Below are 25858 nucleotides of genomic sequence, written 5' to 3' on the forward strand. Positions count from 1 at the left end.
GGGTCACATCTTCCCCCAACAAACAAAGGCATAACACCGATCTGCCACAGCTCTACGCATGTGCCCAAAGAGCCCTGTGCCCTAGACCAGCACACACAAAGGTTACTCCCCCTAGACCGGTGCACCCACACAGCTACATCCTTCCTGGCCACAGGGCGCCCACATTCACAAGTACCAGCATAACATCCCCAATCTGCTTCTATACCTGCCCTGAAATGAATCACTGCACAGCTGTACCCACCCCTTACCCTGTTGCCTGCTGCGCACCCATCCTGAAAACACAAGACCTTAGACTACTGAAAGAAATCAACTCCCAAAGTAAATCAATCAAAATATTTACACGCAATGAAAACAATAGATCAGTAAGCATATCACAATGCAGACAGATACAGCCCCGCCTAACAACCAAATTAAAATACCAGAGGAGACACAAAAGTTGGAACAAGTAATCACAGACATTCATATAACACTACTTAAGAAAATAAGTGGGATGACAAATGACACAAAGTAGACTAAGAAGACAGTAGAAGAGCATAAAGAGGATTTCGAAAGAATAAATAAAAAAAATAGCGGGTATCACAGAGATTAAAGACTCTGTTGACCAATTAAAAAACATACTAGAGGAAGACAACATCAGATATGAAGAGAGAGAAGAAAGAATAAGCAATATAGGGAACAGGATAACTGACTTTGAAGACTTAAAACAGCAAATGACAAGAAAAATGGAAAAATTTGAATTGGATCTCAGGGAGATGATAGACGAAACAAAGTGCACAAATATAAGAATCATTGGTGGGCAGTGTGATGGTGGCTCATCAGGCAGAACTCTCGCCCTCCATGGGTTCGATTCCTGGTGCCTGCCCATGCAAAAAATAAATAAACAAATAAATAAAAAATAAGAATCATAGGTGCCCCAGAGGGAGAAGAGAGGAGTAAAGGGCTAGGAACAGTAGTTGAGGATATAATGGGGGACAACTTCCCAAACCTTATAAAGGACATAAATATACAAGCCAAAGAAGCCCAACGAACTCTAAACAGAACAAATCCAAATAGGCCTTCCCCAAGATACATACTAATCAGTCTGCCAAATGTTGAAGAGAAGCAGAAAATTCTGAAAGTGGCAAGAGAAAAACAATCTATTACAACATACAAAGGAAACCACATAAGACTGAGTTTAGACTATTCAATTAGCACCATGGAGGTGAGTGGTATGATATATTTAAGATCCTGAAATAGAAAGACTTCCAGCCAAGAATTTTGTACCCAGCCAAAGTGTCCTTTAAAACTGAGGGAGAGATGAAAGTTTTCACAACAAGTCCTGAAAGAATTTGTCAACAAGAGACTGACCCTTTAAGAAATACTAAAAGGAGCTCTGCTGGCTGAAAAAAACAGACAGGAGAGGGAGGTATGGAGGAGGGCACAGAATTGAAGAGTACCAATAAGGCTAACCTTAAGGATAAAAAGAGAAAGAGGTTAAAAATATATAGATCTGAAAAATAAAATGGAAAAGATAAGATGGTAGAAAAAGAAATGCCTTTTCAGTAACAACTTAGAATGTTAATGGACTGAACTTAGCAATTTAAAGTATAGATTGACAGAATGTATTAAGAAATATAATCCAGCTATATGCTACTTACAAGAGACTCACCTTAGATACAAGGATTCAAATAGATTGAAAGTGAAAGGATGAAAAAAGATTTTCCACACAAGTTGTAACCAAAAGAAAGTAGGAGTAGGTATACTAATATTGGAGAAAATAGACTTAAATGTAAAGACATCATAAGAGACAAAGAAGGACATTATAAACTAATTAAAGGTTCAATTCACCAAGAAGATATAAGAATCATAAATGTTTATGTGCCCAATCAAGGAGCTCCAAAGCACATGAGACAGACATTGGCAAAACTGAAGGGAGCGATAGACGTTTCAACAATAAGAGACTTCAATATACTACTCTCCGCTATAGTAAGAACAACCAGACAGAATATCAACAAGGAAATGTTAAGTTAAATAACTTGATAAATGAATTAGACCTAACAGACATATATAGGTCATTGCACCCCAAAACAAGGATATATATTCTTCTCTAGTGCTCATGGAACATTCTGCAGGATGGATCATATGCTGGGTAAAAAACAGGTCTTTATAAATTTAAAAACACTGAAATTATTCAAACACTTTCTCTGATTAAATGGGATGTAGCTGGATCTCAATAACCACCAAAAAATGAGAACATTCACAAATACATGGGGATTAAATAACACATTTTTTTGACTTTTACAAAGAGACTCTTCCTATTATTGTTGAAACATCTGTTAAGTTACAAGTTAAAATTCTAAGGCCATAAAAATGTCCAGATTAAGGCACCAACAAGAGGATATCTTCGCAGGGGAAAGGCTGCTGGCATCTGGGGTACCTGTGTCACATGGGAAAGATGTCTGCTAGTCCTTTGATACACAATGTCTCTGTGGGAAATAATCCACTCTTAAACAACCAGTGGGTCAAAGAAGAAATTGCTGAGAAATCAGTAGCTATCTGGAGATGAATGAAAATGAAAATACAACTTATCAGAACTTAAGGGATGTGGCAAAGGCTGTGCTAAGAGGGAAATTTATTGCCCTAAATGCCTATCTTAAAAAACAAGAAAGAGCAAAAATCGAGGACTTAACAGCACACCTGGAGGAATCTGAAAAAGAACAGCAAACTAACCCCAAAGCAAATAGAAGAGAAGTAATGAAGACTGAAGCAGAGATAAATGAATGGTAGAACAAAAGAATAACAGAAAGAATCAATAAAACCAAAGTTGGTTCTTTGAGAAAATCAATAAAATTGATGGGCCACTAGCAAGACTGACAAAGAAAAAGGAGAGAGAATGCAAATAAACATAACCAGATATGAGAAGGGGTGTGTAACCACAGACCCTGAAGAAATAAAAGAAATCATAAGATGATACTATGAACAACTATATGCCAACAAACTAGACAATTCAGATAAAATGAACAAATTCCTGGAAACACATTAACTACACTGGCTCAAGCAGAAACAGAAGACCTCAACAAACCAATCACAAGTAAAGAGATTCAGTCATTAAAAATCTTCCTACAAAGAAAAGCCCAAGGTCAGATGGCTTCACAAGGGGAATTTTATCAAACATTCCCAAAAGAATTAACAACAATCCTATTCAAACTTTTCCAAGAAAAAGGAACTCTACCTAACTCATTTTATGGAGCTAGTATCATTTTAATACCAAAACTGGGTAAAGATGCTATTAGAAAGGAAAACTACAGGCCAATTTCCCTAATGAACACAGATGCAAAAATTCTCAATAAAATATTAGTAAATCAAATCCAACAACACATTAAAAGAACTATACACCAAAACCAAGTGGGGTTTATACCAGGAATGCAAGGATGGTTCAACACAAGAAAATCAATTAATGTAATACAGCACATTAACAAATCGAAAGGGAAAAATCACATGATCATCTTGATTGATGTTGAAAAAGCATTCGACAAAATTCAACATCCTTTTCTGATAAAAACACTCGAAAAGATAGGAATCAAAGGTAACTACTTCAATATGATAAAGGAAATAGATGAAAAACCAATCGCCAGTATCATACTCAACGGAGAGAGACTTGAAAGCTTTCCCCCTAAGATCAGGAATGAGACAAGGATGCCCATTGTCATCACTATTATTCAACATTGTACTAGAAGTTCTAACTAGAGCAATTAGGCAAGACAAAGAAATAAAAGGCATCCAGATTGGAAAGGAAGAAGTAAAATATCATTATTTGCAGATGGCATGATACTATACTTGGAAGATCCTGAGAAATCTACAGTAAACTGACTTGAGCTAATAAAATTCAGCAAGATGGCGGGATACAAATTTAATGTGAAAAAATCTATGTTTCTATACATAAGCAATGACCTAGCTGAGGAGTCAGTTCAGGTAAAATTTTCATTCAAAATAGCAACTAAAAGAATCAAGTACCTAGGAATGAACTTAACTAGGGACCTAAAGGACATATATACAGAAAACTACATAACATTGCTAAAAGAAATCAAAGGAGATCTAAATAGGTGGAAAGACATTACCTGTTCATGGATAGGAAGGGTAAATATAGTTAAGATGTCAATTCTTCCTAAATTGATCTACAGAATCAACAGAGTACCAATCAAAATTTCAACAATGCACTTTGAAGACTTGGAAAAGCTAAGTACCAAATTCACCCGGAAGGGAAAGAGACCCTGATTAGCTAAAAGCATCCTAAACAAGAAAAAGTGGGAGGATTAATACTGCCTGACTTTAAAACCTATTATAAAGCCACAGTGGTCAAAACAGCATGGTACTGGCACAAAGACAGAAGCAGTGACCAATGGAATCAAATCGCAAGTGCAGAAATAGACCATCAAATCATTGGTCAACTGATTTTTGACAAAGCCATAAATACTCTAAACCAGGACAAAATAGATTTTTCAGTAATTGGGCACAAAAAGAACTGGATATCAATAGCCAAGAGAATGAAAGAGGACCTCTATCTTAACATCCTACACAAAAATTAACTCAAAGTAGACCAAACACCTAAATATAAGAACTAGCCATAAAGCTTCTAGAAGAAAATGTAGGGAAACATCTTCAAGACCAAGTAATAGGAGGTAGCTTCCTAAACTTTTCACCCAAAGCACAAGCAACAAAAGAAAAAAATAGATAAATGGGAACACCTCAAAATCAAATGCTTCTGCACCTCAAAAGACTGTCAAAAAGATGAAGAGGCAGCCAACTGGGAAAAAATATTTGGAAATCATATATTAGACAAAGGTTTGATTTCCTGGATATACAAAGAAATCATTCAACCCAACAACAAGAGAAGAAAGAACCCAATTACAAAATGAGCTAAAGATATGAATAGGCATTTTTCTGAAGAGCAAATATAGATGGCTCAAAAGCACATGAAGAGATGCTCATTTTCACTGGCTATACCGGAAATGCAGATCAAGACTACAATGAGATACCACCTCACAGATTTAAGAAAGGCTACTATTAAACAAACAGGAAACTATAAATGTTGGAGAAGATGTGGAGAAACTGGGACACTTATGCACTGCTGGTGAGAATGTATAATGGCACAGCCATTACAGAAAACTGCTTGGCAATTCCTTAGGAAACTAAATATCAAATTGCCTTATGACCAAGCACAGCACTACTTGGTATATACCAAGAAGAACTGAAAGCAATGATACAAACAGACATTTGCAACCAATGTTCTTTGCAGCATTACTCACAATTGCCAAGAGATGGAAACAATCCAAATGCCCATCAACAAAATGGATCCACACTTAAGATGGAATATCATGCAGCAGTAAAAGGAAATGACGTCCTGAAGCACATGACAAGATGGATGAGCCTTGAGGACATAATGTTGAGTGAAATAAGCCAGACACGAAAGGATAGATACTGTATGGTTTCACTTTTATGACGAGCATAAAGGTATAATCAGAGGCTTATAATACAGAATATAGGGGCCTTGGTGATACATACAAGCTAGAGATGGGTGAACGATTAGTTGAGCTCCAATGTAAGGGAACAGATAGAAGTGAAGGTGGTTCTCTAGTGGGTCTATAAGTAATATTACCATATTGAAGATGAACAAGATTGAAAGAGGTTGCATTGACCTTTGTCCCCCTGATTAACACTAGGAACATGAATTAGTTCTTACAAGAATTACTTCAAAGATATGACTCATGTATAATGATGTTTAAGTACAGGGGTACAGGGCTAAAATTGCTATTGGTTGCTGTGCTGGTTTGAAAGGATGTAAGTCCCCTAGAAAAGCCATGTTTTAATCTAAATCCCATTTCATAGAGGCAGAATAATCCCTATTCAATACTGCATGTTTGAAACTGTAATCAGATCATCTCCCTGGAGATATGATTTAATCAAGAGTGGTTGTTAAACTAGATTAGGTGATAACATGTCTCCACCCATTTGGGTGGATCTTGATTAGTTTCTGAAGTCCTATAAAAGATGAAACATTTTGGAAAATAAGAGATTCAGAGAGAGCAGAGAATGCTGTAGCACCATGAAGCAGACAGTCCACTAGCCAGCGACCTTTGGAGATGAAGAAGGAAAATGCCTCCTGGAGAGCTTCATGAAACTGGAAGCCAGGAGAGAAAGCTAGCAGATGACTCCATTTTTACCATGTGCCCTTCCAGTTGAGAGAGAAGCCCTGACTGTGTTCGCCATGTGCCTTCTCACTTGAGAGAAAAACCCTGAACTTCATCAGCCTTCTTGAACTAAGGTATCTTTCCCTAGATGCCTTAGATTGGACATTTTTATAGACTTAATTGGGACATTTTCTTGGCCGTAGAACTGTAAACTAGAAACTTATTAAGTTTCCCTTTTTAAAAGCCATTCTGCTTCCAGTATATTGCATTCTGGCAGCTAGCAAACTAGAACAGATTTTCACACCAAGAGTGGGTTATCAGAGAACCTTAAACCATTTCAGTAGCAATACAAATGAAGTAATTGCTACGGGCTATGGTCAAAAGGAAAACATAAGCGCTACCACAGGAGTGGCTACGTAGGAAGTTTAGTCAAGAGGACAGTTTGGCGGGAGCTAAGTGCAAGAGAGAAAAAGAGGAGGAGCAACAGGAGATAATGAGAGAGAAATTCATGAGACAAAGGATCTGTGGAACCACACAGGTCACTGCAAGGAGTTTTACTCTCAGATGGAAAGATAATGGAAGGTTTTAGGTTAGAAGAGGGGCATGATCTGGCTGAACATTTACGTGGCTCTCTCACTGCTCTGCTGCCAGAGCACAGGTCAAGAAGACCCATTAGGACACTATGGCAATCATTCAGGAGAGAGATGATAAATTTAGCAGACCAGGGTGGTGCAAGTGATGAGAACTGGCTGGTTCTAAATACAGAGTAAACAGCATTTGGTAATGAATTGGGCATGAGGTATCGGAGAAAGTGAGGACTGAAGGGAAATGCCAAGATTTTTGGCCTGAGGCACTGGAAGGACAGAGTTGCTACATTCTGAAATGGGGAAGAGAAAGACAGTTATGAGGAGAAAGATTAGTTCAGCTTGGACATAAAAACTTTGAAATGTACATTAATATACAGGTGAAAATAAAGTCAGAAATTGGATATGAGCTATATTAGGGTTCTCTAGAGAAACGGAACCAACAGGATAGATATATAAATCTCATATTTATATGAAATTATAATTTTATAATTATAACATTATTTAAACAAATAAATATATTTATATTATAATTTATATGTGTATCATTTAAATAAATTACATTTACAATAATATTATATATATGAGATTTATAAATATAAATATGTCCCCCACAACCATACGAATGGAGGAGTCCAAAATCTGTAGGGCAGGCTATGAAGCTGGTGGCTCTAATGTAGGGTCTAGATGAACTCCAGGAGAGACTCACTGGCTGAGAAGCAGTGAGTCTCTCTTCTTCCTTACAAGCCTTCAACTGATGGGATTATCTCTTATGGGAGGCATGCCTTAGTTGATCCCAGGTATAATGAGCCACAGATGCAATCAACTAGCTGATGATTTAATCAACCAGCCAGGAAATATCCTTACAGCAATGGTCAGGCCAGTGCTTGTTTGACCAGACAACTGGGCTAATCATTTGGCAAACTGACACCAGAAACTAACCATCACATAAGTCAGGAGTAATTTTTCTCAGCACTCTGAAAACAATTATAGGTTTGCACTAACTAGAAAACTAACAGAATGGGAGAAAATATTTGGAAACCATGTATCTGAAAAGGATTTAATATCCAGAATACATAAAGAACTCCTACAACTCAACAACAAAAGACAATCCTGTTAAAAAAAAAATGGGCACAGAACATGAATACAAAAACAATATACAAATGGCCAAATTCCCTCAAAAAAGATATACACATGGCCAATAAACACATGAAAAGTGTGTTTATTTCCCTGATCACTCAACATTAGCAATCCTGGAAATGCAAATCAAAACCACAATGAGATACCATTTCATGCTTACTAGAATAGCTACTATTAAAAAAATGGAAAATGACAAATATTGGAAAGGATGTGTAGAAATAGGAACCCTCATACATTGTTGGGAATGTATAACGATGCAGCCTCTGTGTAAAACAGTTTGGGCAGCATCTCAGAAAGCTAAAGCATAGAATTACCATATGATCTGGCAATCCTACTTCTAAGTATATACACAAAAGAACTGACAGGAGGGACTGGAACAGATATTTGCACATCAATATTCCTAGTGGCATTTTTCACAGTAGCCACAGGGAAGAAGCAAATAAGTGTCCATCAATAAATGAATGAATGACTAAAATGTGTTATATACAGACAATGAAATATTATTCAGCTGTTAAAAGGAATGAAGTTCTGATGTGTGTGGTAACATGGATGAACCCTAAAGACTTCATGCTGAGTGAAACAAGCCAGACACCAAAGGACAGGTATTGTATGAGTCCACTTATATGAAATAACTAGAATATACAAATTCATAGAGAAAAAGATTACAGATTATCAGACATGGTGGGGGGAAGGAGGATAATTTAATGCTTAATGGGCATATATTTCTGTTTGTGATGATAGACACTTTTGTAAAGGGTGATGATAGCAAAGCACTGTGAATGTGATTAATATCACTGAATTGCAAGCCTGGGAGTGGTTATGATAGGAAATTATATGTTTGTTCTAGTTTGCTAGCTGCCGGAATGCAATATACCAGAAATGGAATGGCTTTTAAAAGGGAGAATTTAATGAGTTACAAGTTTACAGTTCTAAGGCTGAGAAAATGTCCCAATTAAAACAAGTCTACAGAAATGTCCAATCAAAGGCACCCAGGGAAAGATAACTTGGTTCAAGAAGGCCGATGAAGTTCAGGGTTTCTCTCTCAAGTGAGAAGGCACATGGAGAATACAGTCAGGGCTTCTCTCTCAGCTGAAAGGGCACATGGAGAATACGGTGTCATCTGCTAGCTTTCTCTCCTGGCTTCCGGTTTCATGAAGCTCCCGGGGAAGCGTTTTCCTTCTTCATCTCCAAAGGTCGCTGGCTGGTGGACTCTCTGCTTCGTAGTGTTGCTCTCTCTGAATCTCTTTCTCTAAAATGTTTCCTGTTTTATAGGACTCCAGTAAACCAATCAAGACCCACCCAGATGGGTGGAGACACGTCACCCCTTAATCCAGTTTAACAACCACTCTTGACTAAATCACATCATCCAAGGAGATAATGTGATTACAGTTTCAAATATACAGTATTGACTAGGGATTATTCTACCTTTACGAAATGGGATTATATTAAAACATGGCTTTTCTTAGGGGGCATGCTTCCTTTAAACCAGCACAATGTTGTATATATGTTATCATGATTAAAGAAAAAAAGAGACTAAAGAGACAGTGATAATTAAGTGTAATACATGATTCTTGACTGGAAGAGAGAATGGCCAAAAGGAAATGATTGAGACAACTAAAAAATTGGAATATAGATCACATATCAATGTTAAATTCTTTCATTTGATAACTGTACTTAATGTGGTTACATTAAGTAAATATCTTTGTTCTTAGGAAATACATCTGAAAGTAGTAAGTGTTAAAGGATCACGATAACAAATGATAACAAATGTGGCAAAATGTTAGAAGTTGGTAAACGGGTATCTTCATAGGGACTATATTGGAATTCTTTATATTGTTTTTGCATTATTTTTGAAATTGTAGGTTTTAAATGATTTTAAAATAAAAAGATCAAAAAAATGTAATCCAAGAGTCCTCTTGACCTCAGCGTAAGTTAAACATAATCGAGGAGGCAGATACATAAATAATACAAGTGTATGACTGAAGGGAGGGAAAAAACTCAGGAGTTTATTCTTGACAATTACCATGCCATGGATTTAGTCCAGGGGAAGAATAAGCTGGAGAGAAGAAGGCCACCTGAGAATGCATGTTTGCTCTTCCATAAATCATGAGTTGACAAAATGGCAGCATGCCATGGAGTGGCCAAAGTCATGTTGGCAGTCCACAAAACGTTTTCAGAAACTGCTGTCAGGTATCCCAGAATAACTGGGATAAAAGGGTTCTCTATAGCTACCTTCCTCCAGCTTCTACTGTCTCTCTCCAACATCTGTGCTCAAATTGATTGTGCAAGCTTTTTTTTCTCTCTCAGCTTCAGCTCCAACTCCTCTATTCAAATCTCTTCCTTGCAACTCACCTTAAAACTCCCCTATCTTGATCTTACAAGTCATAGAAGCTATTTATCAATCACCCCATTTTCCTTCAGGAGGAAAAATAAGGTCACCTCCACAAGTGAAAAAGTCTGCCAATTTTTTGGTTATTGATTGGCCATCTTTTTCCAGAAATTTTCTTTGATCCCACAGATCAAAATCTTCCTTTGATGTTTGTTTTTTAAGTCTCAATAAATCGGTTACACAAAACTTGGCCTTATTTCCATTTTGACTTTATGATTGCTTTTCTATTTTATTGAGCTATTTAACAGTAAATTTTCATAGAATGGTGCTAGTTTCCATCCTTTATTGAGAGCCTTGTGAGCTTAAGTAGATCCCACGACTTTTGTGCTATTCTCTGCTTATGTGCCATAAGTCTGTTCTTGTTATTAGACTGTGAAGCATACTCTATTTTCTGGGTGTATTAGCACAAGTGGTCTTTGTTTTGACACACAAACTAAACTGATAAAGATGATCCTAGAGGCTACATCTGGTTGCTGATCTCTTGAGAGACTGATCATCACAGCAACTGCCTAAACTGTCTGATGAACAAAGAAGAAAAGAGTACTTGTGTATTTTTAAACCTAGGCATCAAGATTTTGAGATTGACTTTCTCTGTCATGTACGCCAAATTTTGGACTGCAGACTTTCCTATGTGGTAAGGTTACTTTTTTTTTTTCCCAGAATTTTGTGTCATCCTTGTATATCAAATGATGAGATAACATCTGTAACTTCTGCCCATTGGTCCATATTCCTGGGCATAAATTTGAATGGTATTCCCTTTTATTGACTTGTTCCATTTTGACATCATGTCTTTCTTAGCATTGCTATTAGTGTGCATGTCTACCAGCCACAGAGCCAGCAAAAGGGCAGTGAGTAGAAGATGGCTCTGTTCGCTAGAAGAACATTTGCAGGAACCCTTATTTCGCCACTTCTATCTTGTTAATGGAGAGAAACCTAGCTTACCTTTGAAAGGCATATGCGTGGGGTGGGGTGGGGTGGGGTGGGAAGTAAGAGAGAAGAGACATGGTCCCTTATTCTCAAGTAGAATACAGTCCCATAAAGGAGATTAAAAAAACTAGAAAACAAAGTCAAGGACAATTACAATACAAAGCAAATTGAACTTCAGATTCCTGTGACCAAGAAAGGTTTGAAAAAGCTGGTCCTAAGGAAAATACATGACTTTGAAACAGAGATGAAATGGTCATACATCCAAGGAAGAGGTAGATTTGAGTGAAATTAAAGAGGATAAGCACAAGCCTGTCTGGGAATAGCAAGTCAATCAGTACATTTGCTGGTAAATACATTAGATTCAAAATCAGACAAAATTTTAAAGTCTTGCTAAGGGATATAAATGCAGCTAGGAAAAAACAATAAAAGTAAGGAAATAATGGCTTAGTATAAATTGTCGCATAGTGATTAACTCTCAAGGAGAGGAAAGGAGAATGACTGGGGAGGGGTCCATAAATGGATTCTAGGGCATGATGATATTCTCTTTCTTGTTCTTGGTATTGGTGCAGATGTGGACATTTTATGATTGGGTTTTTTGTTTGCTTGTTTTTTAAACCAATTTTTTATTTTGTATGGGTAGGAACTAGGAATTGAACCCGTGGCCCACTCTATGATTGGTTTTTAAACAAAATGAATATGTTTTTATAAATTATATTTTAAGAATGTCATTTTGCTCCATATTTAGCAAAAGTAATAGGAGTCGCTAAAAACAGAAATATAATCTATAGCTTCCAAATCAATAAAAGAGAAAAAATATTATAGGAGATTTTTCAATCCAAGGTAAAGAAGATAAAATATAAAAAGACATAGCTGAGTTTAAAAACAAGGTAAACATTTCTCTGACCCAGCAACTGAAAGAAAATGCCAAATGTTGAGCAAGGCTAAAGTTTCAGGCCTGCTCAACTGTGGATGTGGAAGCAAGGTCTGGGAGTTTCAGCTACTAAGAGGCCAGAAAGCGATCCATATCAGTCTCATGACTTAAAGCCATGGATTGGCTTAGAGTTGCCCTGGTCATCAAGGACACTGGGGAAAAAACCCAAAGACATGTGGCTGATCAAAAAAGACTATGGCTGTAGATTTCAGGAAGCTAAGGACATAGAGCAATTGAAAGACATAGAAAAAGCCTCATAAATGAGAATGGAAACCAGCTGCCTGCTTGTTCAGGACTGGATCTGCATTCTGTCTACATCACAGAAGAACCTGAGCCCTAACCTCTCATTATAAGACCAGCACAGGAGACTGAGCTTGCCTTTCACACCAAGTATGATGGTACATGGGCTAGACTGAGAAGACCACTGTCCTGAGGACAAGGTAAATGTCACACAGGCTCAGCAGAAATCCATTATCTGCTACCAAAAGGTAGGCAGTAAGCCTTGCCATTCAAAGAGAGCTAAACCAAAATTCAACTGGTTACTGGATAACAACAAAGTGAGGTATGGTTGTAGTTTGTATCTCTAGGAGACAGCTATTTAATTTTAGAATTTATATTTCCTGGAAGCCTTATAAAATATCTATTTTAGCTCCTGGACAAATAAACGTCATGAAAGTGATGAATGATGATGTTGAAGGATTTAAAAGTATAGAACTTTCAATTAAGCATCAGAGCCTTAAAAATGTCAGAGTATGATTGATGACCAGCTATAATTCTGACACAGCTTTGGTTTTAAGAGAAAGCAAAACATCCATGTCTAGTCTAGAAGCTTCATTCCAGACAGTCTCATTTCCAGAGCCTTCAATGAAGGATATTTTTTGCTCTCCACACAGAACCAACCTCAATAACTCCATCAATTGAAATACACCTCTCTGTAATGTCACAATACTATACAGGCTATACAAAAAGACTGCAAACTGATGGTTTACAGTCAAATCTTGTCCATATATGTGTGCTGTGTTTGTCTGTTTGCAACACAGTATTTTTAAAAGTTGAATTAATTTCCACCATTTAAAAATGGGAGCTTTTAGCTTAGACTACATATATGCATAACTAAGAGTTACTTCTGGAGGACCTTTTTTGTTGCTCAAATGCGGTCTCCCTCTCTCTAAGCCCAACTCTGCAAATGAAATCACTGAAGCCCCCCCTACGTAGGACATGACATCCAGGGGTCAAAGACTCCCTGGCGACGTGAGAAATGACTTCCAAGGATGAATCCAGACCTGGCACTGTGGGATCAACAATTCCATCCTGACCAAAAGGGGGAAAAGAAGCGTAACCAATAAAGTATCAATTGCAGAGAGAGTTCAAATAGAGTCAAGAGGCTTCTCTGGAGGTTACTCTTACACAAGGATCAGTTAGACCTTGCTACCTATCATAACCTGCCAACCCCTAATCAGGAACATTCCAGCCAACCCTAAAGAACACTAGGGTAATATATAAAATCCCACAAAGGTTGCATGCACTAGAGTAACTTTCCAGAAACATACAACCTCCAGATGGGTCCCTAGCCCAGCCTCTCCAGAACATCAGATAGTTCCATCTCCATATTCCATATTAGTGACAGACCCTTCCAACATGAAAAATTTAGAATGATCATAGCCCAAACACCCCTAAAGAGAGGGATGGAAAGATCAAAGGTGAGGTGGAGCTATACAGAGAAGATAGGATTAACAAATGAATACGAATGCTGAATCATTAAATTGATATCTCTTTTAGACTCCAGTATTTTAGAACAGCTAGAAGTAAAAACCTAAAATTGTAGAATTGCAACCCATGTCAAAGTCTGAAATATGTTCTACAACTAATCGCGGTGTTGTGCTTTGAAATTTATAGCTTTTTTGTACATGTTATTTTTCACAAAAAAAGAAGGAAAAAGTCAATCATGATGATAAAACAATATTTAAGCTCTCTAGCCTCCTATATTATGGAACAGCTAGAAGGAAAAATCTGAAAGGATTGTATGGTAGCCCATGGCAAACTCTGGGATCGGTCCGGAAACTATTGGTTGAAGAATGCTTTGAAAAACTATTGTTTTTTCATTTCTTTGCTTTGTAATTACGTTATACTATACAATAAAAAAAGTTACAAATGAAAAAAAAATGGGAGCTTTATACATAAAGAAAATCCAGATTTCTACTTTTTTTGAAATACAGCCATTTTGGGTTATTTTACACTGGGTCCACAATCACGTCTACCTAAGCAGTCTCTTCCCCCTTCTCATGTATGCATTCTCCAATTCACAACAGTTTGCCATCCAGACACCTCAATCACTTACACCCCAATTTGGTCCCTGTCACCATCTACTTTGCTTCCTGTTTTACAGAGACTTCTAGATGACTAATAAATAGTTGGTGCCTATAGTTCATCAAAAATCATGCCTGGTTTCACTTCCAGTACTGTGGCTTACTATGAAACCTTAGACAAGTGACTTAACCTCTCTATATCCGTTTCTTCTCCTATTAAATACCACGTACCTCAAAGGGTTGTTGTGGGGAATACATAATTTCATATAAAGCAGTGGGTTTCAATGGACACGGGTTAGGGAAGTTTCTACCTCATCCCCACCCATTCCATCCTTCAGGAAGTATCTGGCAATGTGTGGAGACAATTTGGGTTGTCACAAGTGGGAGAGTACTACAGGCATCTAGTGGGTGAGACTAGAGATGCTGTAAGCACACTACAGTCACAGGTCAGCCCCCACAACAATGCATTAACCAGCCCAAAATGCCAACAGTACTGAGGGTGAAAACCCCTGATATAAAGCATTTAGAATAGCACCTGGCATAGAGGGAGCTTTGCATGTTAGTTATCAATAATGCCAAGACCAAGTACTGTTTGGTATTCCCCACCTTAGCTGGAGAAATTCCTAGTAGCTCAAGACTTCCTTGTGTTAGTTTTGATGGATTTAACTTACAACAGAAACAGGGAAAAGTACTTTACATGTCCCATTTTTCACATGATTAATACAGCAGAATTTCATAGCCAGTGGTTAATTAAAAACAAAATGTGTGATCATTTATTTCCTGAAACAAAAAGGAGGCAAGAATATACTTAGGGAAGCAAAACACAAAATTTGAAAATCATACTGTTCTAGAAAACACGGGACATGGTATTCTAGTTTGTTAGCTGCCGGAATGCAATCTACCAGAAATGGAATGGCTTTTAAAGAGGAATTTAATAAGTTGCTAGTTTACAGTTCTAAGGCCAAAAAAATGTCCCAATTAAAACAAGTCTATAGAAATGACCAATCAAAGGCATCCAGGGAAAGATACCTTGGTTCAAGAAGGCTCATGAAGTTCAGGGTTTCTCTCTCAAGTGAGAGGGCACATGGTGAAAACAGTTAGGGTTTCTTCCTCATCTGGAAAGGCACGTGGCAAACACGGGATCATCTGCTAGCTTTCTCTCCTGGCTTCCTGTTTCATGAAGCCCCCTGGGAGGCATTTTCCTTCTTCATCTCCAAAGGTGGCTGGCTTGTGGGCTGTCTGCATCTAGTGGCTATGTTGTTTTCTGCTCTTCAGAATCTCTAGCTTTCTCCAAAATGTTTCCTCTTTTATAGGATTCCAGTAAAGTAATCAAGACCCACCTAGAATGGGTAGAGACGTGTCTTTACCTAATCCAGTTTAATAACCACTCTTGATTGAGTCACATCTCCAAGGAGATGACCTAATTAAAGTTTCAAACATACAATACTGAACAGGTATTAGAAGAAACGGCTGCCTTTATAAAATGGGATTAGGATTAAAACATCGCTTTTCTAGGGTATATACATCCTTTCAAATCGGCACATATGGGAACTTGTGTATTTCTGCAACTAGAACGTAGTATGTCATTCTCTAAACTCTAGGCTTAACACACCAAAGATGCCCCATTAGCCTGAAGGTATTTTTTTTGATAATTGTGATGAAAGGAAGTGGAAGAGAAGGGTTTTAGGCTAAAAAGCCTACCAAACAGTGATACTACCTCAGGTCTGCCCAAGAACACCATCCAGACTTAACTAGCTCAGAGTCAGAATTTATTCCTGCTTTGATCTTGACCATGACAAAAGATACCTTCCAGATATACCTTCCAACTCACAAGCAGGGCAAGTGAAACATTCAGGAAAGGCCTGAACTATGCTGATACCTTCAGGGAGGGTGCCAGGAGTTCTGACAGAGGACATCAGACCCAGTGACAGCATGCAACAAACCCTGCTCCCACGAACCAAGAAGACTGAGAGCACTGTGAGTAACAAAGATGTACCAGGTCAATAATGGTTTCTTTCTGGGCCTCAGTTTTCTTGACTCTAAAGTTAAAAACTGGAATCAGTGTTACTGTTTTCCAATGCCATGAATACAGAGAACACTGATTTTCTTTGTGAAAATGCCCCTTCAATATCTATAGCCCAAAGATTAGAGTTTCTCTCAAGAAACCTCACGGTAACTCTAGAAGTCAGACTTAGTTGAAACAGGAAAGAGATCCTGTTGAATCAAAGCAAGAAAAGCATATCAGTGTTTCTCTCAAAGATGAAGTAACAGAATTGTAAACAGAACCAGAGGGCTCTACAATCTGCAAAAACTTTGCATGTATAACACTAAGTATTCATCTCTTTTTAAGCTTAAGTCAGCACATATTTGACCATACATGTAAATAATAATGCATTATCAAAGATATCAAGGTTGATATACTGAGTTGCCAAGAAAGACTTGCAAAAAGTGCCCGAACAAGAGAAGGCATCCATTTAGGAGGATAGGAAATGCTTCATTAAGAAAGCAGGTTCCTGGTGCCTGTCCATGCAAAAAAGAAAGAAAGCAGCACTTGAGTAGGCCCTAGAAGGAAAAGGAGAACTTTGAGGAGTTGGAGTTGTCCATCTACAAGGCATTTCAGGCCATAGGCAACGCATAAGCAAAGGACTGGAGCTGAAAGCTTGAGGGTTCAGTAAGAAGTCCAGTCAAGGACACGGGGTTCATGCAGGAGGAAAGATTGCACTACATTATGGGGTCAATTCACAACAGGCTGGATCGTCAGAACATGGCCATCAGACGCATGAACCATCTGAAAAAGACACTTACTTGGCCAAAATATCTAGTAGATAGCTTCAAGAGCCAAAACTGTCTTTTGCCTAAGATATCTTCCAACATTTAAGAAAGAAGCTGGTAATTGCAGTAACATTTATCAAATCTGACTAATTGGAAAAGACAATCTCTACATGTTATAGGAGATTCAAAATGTCATCCAGAAGGTGAATTAGTTATTTGTTTACTATTATTTGCCTATCATATCCCAATCATAACTACTAAAATAAACAAACTTTAAATTAAATAATGGATAAATATTTATTTTTTACTTTAGGGACATAGTAATCCATTTATCAACCATGTAATTTATAGGCAGGATTCTACTTATTTTTTCACTGATATGATATTGCTGAAAAAAAAGAGAAGTTACATCCTACAGCTGACCCAAGGGCTTCCTTCCTAATTATAGGAAGAAATTCCACTTGCCAGCAAACTCTAGGCAGTATATTCACTTCGAAGTACAAGGTGAAATCTGGGAAAATAGTAACATATTATAGATTCCTTTTGAAACATTTTTTAAATCAAAGCATTAGCTTAAAAAGTCATTTTTAAATGACAGCTATCTTTCTACCAACAGAAACCAAAGATTAATCTAGAAAATACACATTTGCTCGTTGCTCAGAAAAGGGAAAAAGGCAAAAGATTATCTCAACTCAACAGAAAGTACAATCTTATCTTTAAAAAAATGACCTTTTATGAGTTTAGGGACAATAAATTCCCAATGTCGAAATATTCTACTTTTACATACACAGCTCCTTGTTATGGAACTTTCATGAACAAAGACTATGAAGTACTGCAAAAAAAAAAAAAAAAAAAAAAACACAAGGCTGAGAGTCAGCAGAGGGTAAAATTAGCACCAGTTTGACCCCTATGCTTTGAAAATCACTTAACTTCCCTGGGCCTCCACAGCTCCACCTCTAAACTGAGAAGGTTGAATCACATGGTTTCTAAAATGCCACACCATAAAACAAAATGTTAAATAACAGATTTGTTTCTGTTCTTACACACTCTAGGAAACAGTGAGCAGTGAGGTAAAGTAGAACCAACTGGAGTCAGGCTGATGAGTGTTAACCAGTGCTTTCACTACTAGTTACATAGTCTTAAGTTTCTTTTTCTATCAAGAAGGATAGTATTAATCATTGCAAACTGTAAGAAGTACAAAGATGTGTGTAACACACCTGGTACACTGTAGGCACTAAAGCAAGAGACTGGGTCCCTGGACAGTAACACAAATTTTAATGGGAAATGATAATCTACTTGACAATACCATTTCCTGGAATTCAGCCTGGAGATGGGCAGGGGCTGACTTCCGGTCCTTTCCAAAGGGAACACACAAAAAGATAATATTTGAAAGGTTGGGAGTGGGGAGGGTAAAGCAGGGAACTGAAGACAAGAAGGGTTCTTCATAGAGAGACAATGAAAAGAAAAGATACTTCATGGAACATAGTGCTTGAGGGTAGAAAACATTTTTTGAGTGAAAAAAATATATATATATAAATATATAAAGAACTACTGCAATGACTCCATAACCAAAATGAAGCAGAGAGCTGGTTAAAGTCTATGAATGTTACTAAAAGAGACCAAAAATGGTTTGGCAATATACAAACTAGATTCTAGATTCCCTTTACCTGCCTGCAGTTCTTATACAAGATACAGATGATCTGGTTCCACCCACTCAGATGTGCTCTCCTACCTACTCATTCTCCCCTAGGTTCACTCAGCATCAGCCACAATGCTTTTTCCTTTGTCCCTGGAACATGCCAAGCTCCTTCTTCCTCTGTTACCTCTGCCTGGAAACCTCCTACAGATCTTTCAGTGGGAGACTGATTCTACACATTCAGGTGTCACTCAAGATGTCATCTTCTCCGGGAAGTTTTCTCTAACTGCTGTATTTATATTTCTTCACACATCCAAGACACTCCAGCCCCTTACACTGCCTTTTTTTTTTAAAGTAATTTTCATATAAAATTACCTTTTTAATTTGTTTTCAAGTTCACTGTATCTCTTCCACCAGAATGTAAGCTATTTGAAGGCAGGAGCCTTATCTAAATGGTTTATCACTCACCTCCAACACCTGAAGCAAAACATGGCAAAGACAAGGCATCTATCAGATAAACTGCCCAATGAATAGAATGCAAATGATAATAATCGCCACTCTTCTATGAACACAGGTTAAGAAAAAGTCCTTAGTAGGGGTTTTAACTTCATTTTAAAAATTCAACATTTGAGATCAAGGTTTAACGAGAACAAATGCTTCATAACAGTACAACATATTACATACATATACTTATTTTTTCATTATTGTACAAGTCTTCATTTTATGAGCATGAATTATCCACTTCCTTATTTTTAAACCCACAAATAAAGCAAAGGTATCAGAAGTTGTTTTGTTTTGTGAGATTCTGCTTTTAGAAAGAAAAAATGTACAGGTAGATGGTATATAAATGGAAATTATTTTTTAGAATCCTTCCCAATAAAGCATTCTGAGATAAACAAACTGGACTGATACCAGTATATGAGGGATTAGACCGGTTACTTGGCTACCTTGCTAAATTTATCCAAACCATTACTTAGTCAAGTAATTCAGTGATTTCATCTGTGAAATAGAAAACAAATGAAATGGAGAAAATGGCAACATTAAGAGCATGGTGAGAGAAGTTCCGCAATGTTAACCTATGTGTGAAATAAAAGAGGGAGAAAACTCCCTTCCTAATATTAAACCAAAATCAGGCATGCTACTGAGATTTGAAAAAGTGACCAGATAGTCATATGTGGGCAAAGCAGTGAATTGAAATCATAGGGAGAAAATTCATGGGTTATGCTTCTTAAAAAAAATTATAATTTTGTTTTTTTCTGAACACAGCTTTTGTTGATGAATAAGCCAGTAGCCGACGACGAGCGTGTGATAACCCACGCGTCACCCCCAGGCACCATTCTAGTTCTCTCTGAGGGGCCCGTGGTGCACAGCAAGGGTGAAGGAATGCGGCGCTCAAAATTTGAATTCACCCCGCTGAATTCTGATCCATGCTCCGCGGGACGTGGGGCTCAGCATTCTGCAACTTCACTTTTGTGCCCTTTGTAAACACAGCCCGCCTGGCCCCTCCTGCTCCCCCGAGGGTCGTGGAGTGTCGCGCAGGGCTCTCAGCACATAGGTCATGACGCCCGAGCAAGTCACCTGACCCCGAGTGACTCAGTTTTCTCATCTGTCAAATAGGGTAACGAGAAACCCAGCCTACCTCATCGGGTGGTTCCGGGGCCGGCCGCCCCACACTAGCCCGGGGACAGCAGTTCCGTGGTCGCGCCCGCGGGGCCCTTTGAGGGAGGAGGGGCGGGGTTGGGCAGGGTGGCACTAGAGACCAAGCTGGGCAGGTGACACCCAGCCCATCACCCGTACCCTACCACCCACGGAGCGCACAGAGTACCCGGCTATTGACGTCACGCGCTGACGTACACGCACAGAAGCCGCATCTCGCCTGAGGAACCAAGGACCACAGGGGAGCCATCCGATTGGTAGACAGGCCTGTCAGTCGTAAAGGACGCGGGAAGGCGGGAATGGGCGGGCTAGCCTGGCCCAAGAAAAGGGTGGAAACCTGGGACCGTCGCTGTGAATCCTGCACTTTTAGGCGTGAATATCGCTCTGTTTTAAGAAGCATTCCACCTCCTCCTAGTCGGCGGTTTTGCCTTTTCCGCCTTCCTCCAGTCTGTTAGTGGAGACTTAAGCACCAGCCCGTGGCAAATAATCTTGAAAATATATTTCAGAGCCTGTGGGCAACTCACACTAAGAAACTCTCCAGGGATCAGCTCGAGCAGCCAGTCCATCTAGAAATCCGAAATGCTCCAGACTTATTTAGGCGACTCAGTGAACTCAGAGTTCAGAGAAGAAACGCAGGGAGCAGAATCATGGATAACTAGAGGACAAAGCATTCTGAGGATGATAAAATGATTTTAAACCAAATTGAAGAAATACTGAGAAAACACAGAATAGAAATCCTAAGAGTGAGGTAAATATAGCAACTACAACATTAATTGTAATTTTGATTTTTAAGGATATAAGGGAGATAAAATGATTGGACAGTAAGTAGAAGATGGGGAAAAGTAAATATAATAGGAAAAGGCCTGAGGGTAGCCTTGATTTAGTGGTACCTGAAGTTCTAGGTTCCTGAATAATCTAAATTTATATCACTTTGGATTCTGACTGGGTCTGGGATTAGTCATATGTTGAAAGGAGAGATTAATTCATTTTGCTAATACTTGTTTTTCATTTTCTTATATTCCTTTTATCAATCTGAAACTAAAATGGTTTTAGTTAGAATTGTAATTAGACAAATCACTAATGCACATTACATTTTAGTCCCCATAAAATGATAGTACCATGTAAATAGAAAGTTAAAAACTGAGATTACCCTGGTCCAGATGAGGCCTAAAATCTAGCCCAGCATCTCCAGAACATCAGATAATTTCATCTCCCTACCCCGTATTAGTGACAGACCCTTCCAATATGAAAAATTTAGAATCACCATAGCCCAAACATCCCTAGAGAGCAGGATGGAAAGATCAAAGGTGATAGTTATACAGGGAAGATTTAACAAGTGAATATGAATGTGTTGAATCATTAAATTGATATCTCTTTTAGTCTCCAGTATCTTAGAGCAGCTAGAAGTAAAAATCTAAAATTGTGAAATTGTAACCCAAATCAAACTCTGAAATATGTTGTACAACTGATTGGTGCTGTGCTTTGAAATTTATAGCTTTTCTGTATATGTCATTTTTCACAAAAAGAAAAAGAGTCGATTGTGATGATAAAAAAATATTTAAGCCCTCTAGTCTCCTATATTCTGGAGCAGCTAGAAGGAAAAATATCAGAGGATTGTGTGGTAGCCTGTGACAGACTCTAGGATCTGTCCTGTGACACTTGTTGAAGAGTACTTTGAAAACTATTGCCTTTTTATTCCTTTGCCTTGTGTATATGTTATACTGTACAATAAAAAAATTAAAAGAAAAAAGATATATCACTGATGGCCTTTAACATTATGAATATGGATTAAGTTGTTAGCCTTAGAAAGCAGGAATTTGAAAATACAGTCCAGTTGTACAACCCTATAGAGAATTCTTTCTCTATAATGAAAACTTCCCTAAGTTATAGACTCATAGTGTTCTCATTAAAGTGAAATTTACTACCAAAACAACAAGAAACACCTGAGATTAGTGGTTTCAATTTAAAAAAGGAAAAACACCAATCTTGGAGATGATGCGAGGTAGATGACCTTTGGAAAGGGCAGCTCCTGTGCTATCCAAAGAGATAAGAGTTTTGAGGCTAATTGGGGTATTTGGGTGTGATCCTTTGTGGTGTCAGAATGATAAGCCACTCTATAGTGAACTGATATAAATCCCTATAGACTTGAAAAGGCAGCATAGGCTGTAGCAATTTAATTATAAGAAGTCAAAAGGACAAAGTAACATATGATTTATCAGCCCAGAGCTAATGTTAGACCTTTGTAGAACTTTGCCAACCCAAACCATCAGTGAATTTGGTCATTTCCATCCTGTTCTCTCCTAGTTTGGTTATTTTGGTGAAGTTGTTTAGCTCATTGTGGTCTCTCATGTAACACAATACCACAACCTCGATGAGAATCCTCTCCTGCTCCAGAGACTGAGTCAAAGTGGCCAGGAAGGAGGTTCTCTTCTGTCACTGTGACTCACCTCGCATGAGCCTTAGTTGGTGACCTGAGTAGGGAGCCACTGCCCTTCCCTTACACGTCGACCCGAGGTTAGCCAAGGCTGGTCAGACCACTAGTTCCACATGTCGAATCAAGCCCCATCTTGGCAAAGCTGCCAAGAAGTCATACGGAGGTCATTGGTCTGTTCTCCCCAGCTATGTTTGTAAAGTGTTTCACACAGTGCTTTTGTTGGCAGGAAGCAGCTCCTGTAAGATTGTAGTACTAGTGTCAAAATAATGGCAGAATATCCAGGAAAGCTATGTTTACCATTATCATCAATTATTTTTTTAAAATGATCTCCGTTGGTTTTCTGACTTACTGGGTTTTTTCCCTTAGTCTTTCTGTAAGCTGCTGTCACCTGATACTCTTTCTGTGTTAAAAATGGAACTCAAATAAAGCCATTGTTTGTAATATAAAAGTCTCACCATAAAATTATCCTATCCATAAAGATGCTTTCAAACAGGAAAAAATACAAACAGAAGAGACTGTAATGCTCAGTATTCACTCTTGGTGAACTGCTTAATACATTAAACCCAACTTTTGACTTTAAAACTGCCCACATCACTTATGTAAGTGATATATGAATGTGTGTGCCTTGCAAATAATTTAAATAATAATTCACCCTGAGTGAAGAATAAGACTCTTTCAACACCCCTTTTTCTTTTCCTCTCCCAAAAGTGACTTCATCTAACCATTTAGTGTGTAGTTTTCCAACTGATTTCAACTGTGTGTATATTATATACATTGACATTTGAAATCAATATACTGGACAAGAAAAACAGATATTTGAGTTTCCTATTGTCTCTTTAAACAAACTCAGCAGGAAATTCTTTTCTCTGCCAACGGATTAAAACTGATAACTCTTCTGTTCATTCTTAGCTAACTCAAAGTTGCAAACTGTACTCCTAAATTGGAAATCAAATGTCCAGTCCTATGTATTGATGAATATCTTCTTTCAATATAAGCATCCTCTTTTTCCTAACTGGGCGCATGATAGGTGAACCACCTGCTGCTGGTGAAAAGGTGTGATCAGTTTCTCCCCTCTTTCTAACTCACCTCCTTCCTCACTCAACTAACCGTCTCTGACCTGTCTAGATTTGAAGTTAGAGGGGTAGGAATGGGGAAGGGAGAGCGATATGGGTGGGAGGAATGATCTTGTAATGAGAGGTTAGGGTTCGGGTTCGTCTGTGATATAGACAAAATGCAGATCCAGTCCTGAGCAAGTAGGAAAGGAATTGACTTAAATGATAATTTTGACAAATGACTCCATGGTCTCTGGACCTGGGTGTTTTTTTGGTGTCCATAAGAGACTGCTCTTCTGAACCTCACCAGCTACAAAAGAGAGTGCTTTCTCTTCTTTTGTTTGCTATATTTATTAGTCTCCACTATCCATTCAGATTTTTTTTTAGGGTCCTATCTCAAGATAAACTTCATGAGTAGGATTTTGAAAGGCTGTAGGCTAGCTCTCTCCTGGGTATCTATATTTGTTTACTGCTCCACAGGAAAATATACAAACTCTAGAAACTGAAAGTCTCCATATGTGCTGGTTTGAAGGGATGTATGTACCCTAGAAAAACCATGTTTTAACCCTAATCCTATTTTGTAAAGGCAACCGTTTCTTCTAATCCCTATTCAGTACTTATGTTTGAAACTGTAATTAGATCATCTCCCTGGAGATGTGACTTAGGGAGTCACATCTTGATGTGATCTTGATGTGATTTAATCAAGAGTGGTTGTTAAACTGGATTAGGTGGAGGGGTGCTGGCTTGTGGGCTCTCTGCTTCGTGTGGCTATGTCATTCTTCTCTGCTCTCTCTGAATCTCTCATTCTCCAAAATGTTTCCTCTTTTATAGGACTCCAGTAAACCAACCAAGACCCGGGTGAAAATCCATTCTGTTTCTGGTATATTGCATTCCGGCAGCTAGCAAGCTGGAACACCATATAAGAAATGTAAATACTCTTCAAGTAAATATCCAAATTAATACAAATAAAAATTAATACAAACAAACTTCACCAGGCTTTTCTGTGAAAATTGACAAAGAACCAAGAATCACAAAGTCAAATATGAAGAACAGGATGGGGGCATATTATAAAGCAATAATATTTAAGACCATCTGGTGTTAGCTCAGGGGTAGATAATAAACCAAATGGTTTAGAGTCCTGAGGCCTTTGTCAGGCATTAGTCTTCTGTGACTCCACAAACTCCGGAGGATAATAGCAAGCCTTCTGAGTAGTCCTGGGGAAGCCCTCTGGAGGAAGGTTATTATCCTTTCACATACCCCAAACACTACCCCTAGGAATGTGAGCAGCATCTAGAAGCCAGAAAAGACAAGGAAACTATGCATGAGAAACATGCATAGTTTTTTCTAAAGAAATCTTCCCCACAAAATACTGTCTCAGCTTCAACGAATTTTACATACTTCAAATTCTGCATACAATTTAATAAGCCTTTCAGAATATGCATCTATTGTATCTTCAAATTTAGTGACTTTTTTTTACAAATAGCATTAAATTTATAAGTACATGCACATGCGTATGCTATTTGCAAAAATGGGATCATAGCATATGTGGTAGGCAGAATAATTGCCTTACAACACCCCCCCATCTCCCTGATTCCCCATCTTCCCTGCCTCCCCAAGACTCCTGTGCCCTAATCTTCAGGACCTGTGAATGTGTTGCTTTATCTAGATGAAGGGACATAATATAATTAATTAAGGATCTCCAGATGGAGAATATTATCCTGGATTATCCAAATGAACCCCATGTGTTAACAGGATCCTTATAAGTGAAAGAGGGAGGCAGAAGAATCTGAAAAGGAGATGTGATGACCAAAACAGAAGTGAAAATGATGTGATTGCATCCTAGAGGCCATGAGCCAAGGAATGT

The 25858-nt window shown here is 38.2% G+C and overlaps 1 protein-coding gene across 3 annotated transcripts in view; it reads right to left on the reverse strand.

The window, feature by feature from the left end:
• The window catches only part of STARD3NL (STARD3 N-terminal like), a 69471-nt gene extending 48769 nt beyond the window's left edge, over positions 1 to 20702 (reverse strand). For all 3 annotated transcript variants that reach the window (XM_077119549.1, XM_077119553.1, XM_077119561.1), the window contains exon 1: positions 20492 to 20702. The gene's annotated coding sequence lies outside the window, so the exon portion shown is untranslated. The remainder of the gene's footprint in view (positions 1 to 20491) is intronic.
• Between the last annotated feature and the right edge of the window lie 5156 nt (positions 20703 to 25858).

This window comes from Tamandua tetradactyla, chromosome 1 (assembly GCF_023851605.1).
Source record: "Tamandua tetradactyla isolate mTamTet1 chromosome 1, mTamTet1.pri, whole genome shotgun sequence".
Taxonomy (NCBI): Eukaryota; Metazoa; Chordata; class Mammalia; order Pilosa; family Myrmecophagidae; genus Tamandua; species Tamandua tetradactyla.